This window comes from Fragaria vesca, unplaced genomic scaffold (genome assembly GCF_000184155.1).
Source record: "Fragaria vesca subsp. vesca unplaced genomic scaffold, FraVesHawaii_1.0 scf0513160_u, whole genome shotgun sequence".
NCBI classification, from domain to species: Eukaryota; Viridiplantae; Streptophyta; class Magnoliopsida; order Rosales; family Rosaceae; genus Fragaria; species Fragaria vesca.
Window position 1 is genome coordinate 941,024 of NW_004443448.1, and position 1,740 is coordinate 942,763.

Genomic DNA, 1,740 nt, shown 5'->3' on the forward strand with positions numbered 1-1,740 from the left:
CTACTCTTCTCTCTCTCTCTCTCTCTCTCTCTCTCTCTCTCTCTCTCTCTCTCTCTCTCTCTCTCTCTCTCTCTCTCTCTCTCTCTCTCTCTCATATCCCTCTGGTCTAGGTTGTCTCTCTCCAATCGCTCTTCATCGCCGGCATCGGCGTCGACGTCGTCATCAATGACGAAGACAACATCGACAATGACGACTCCGGCGCCGTCGTCATCGACTGCATCCACCTCAAACGTCATCGACGACTAGATCCACTCCATATCCGGCTCGTCGACATGACCATGCCGCCGACGATAGACCGCTTCGCCGCCACTCTGCCAATCGGCGAGATCTGTACGCATCCCAATCTCCTTCGTGCTTAAAGTAATTGCAGCGGCTTTGCAAGGAAAGATTCGTCATGGAGCCTCAGTTTCCGATTCGTTGTTTCGATTCCAAATCGAGGAACATCCTCTTGCTTTGATCTCTGCTCAGAAATCTGAAAGCAACAACTCTCACTGTAACTCGTCGGCAATGTAGGCTGTGCTGATGCAGACGGAGGACAAATCTGAGCCGATAAAACCTTCGTCGGCGGCCGTCGCCGGAGTGAGGAGTCGTCGGTGATGCAAAAAAGCTGCCGCTTAGCAGGATTGTCCATTTTCGTAATTTGAGTTATTGATTTCGAGTTTGTGTAGTGTGGTGTAGGGGTGGACTCGGTCCCAACGGTTCGGTTTTCAAGCACTAACTGAAAACCAAAACTGAAGCTTCGGTTTTCTATTTTCTAGAACCGAAACCGATAAAAATATATAAAAGACCGCACTCGTCGGTTAACCTAACATCGGTTCGGTTTCGGTGCAGTTTCGGTTATAAAAACTATTATCCGTAATATTTTTTACACTTAACCAAATAACATAAAAAATAAAAATATCAAACTTGTAAACTATCAACACTTCAAATAAGTTAATCTAATGGGTTGAAATAAGTCATCCAAATGAAAAAGGAAGCTAAAATTTATATATAATTCATTTGAAGCATCCAACATTCATATATAACAAAAGATAAAACTATATGGGAAAGATTTCGGTTAGACTTAAACACTTAAAGACATAATCATGTGTGTGAAAATCTACTATTTGTAACTCATAACCAATAAGAACATGACATGTAATATAGAATTAAGTATTAATAATTAATATATGTCGGTTCGGTTTAATCGGTTTTTAGGATGGAACAGCAAACCGACACTGCACTACTCGGTTTGTGTGATTTCCTGAACCGATTGTACGTCTCGGTTCTATTCGGTTTCAATTACTCAATGTCGGTTCGGTGTAGTTTTAACCGGTTTCGGTTTGTTCGGTACCTAAAAGTCCACCCCTAGTGTGGTGGTCACTCAGTTTTGATATTTGATTGGATTTTTCGTATCATTGCTTTTTTATTAGGGTGGCAATCTCTTTTGAGTGGCTTGATTATATAGGTATGATGCAATTATTAGTTTAGACGATTATGTAGGGTTAATAAACAACTTTTTGGAGGTTATAGAAAAATTATTAACTAATGAAATCTATTGACCTAAAAAAAAAAATATGGGTAAAACATAACGGCAAATACTTGTGTGCCTTAAGGTATGGATACCTTAACCACATGGTTGCTTATGATTGGTCCAACTAGATTAATGATGACCTGCTACCTGTTTGACTGGTCATCCAATTTAAATCTCAAACTAACTCTCACTCTCTCACTAACGGGGTTATCTCTCTCTCTCTCTCT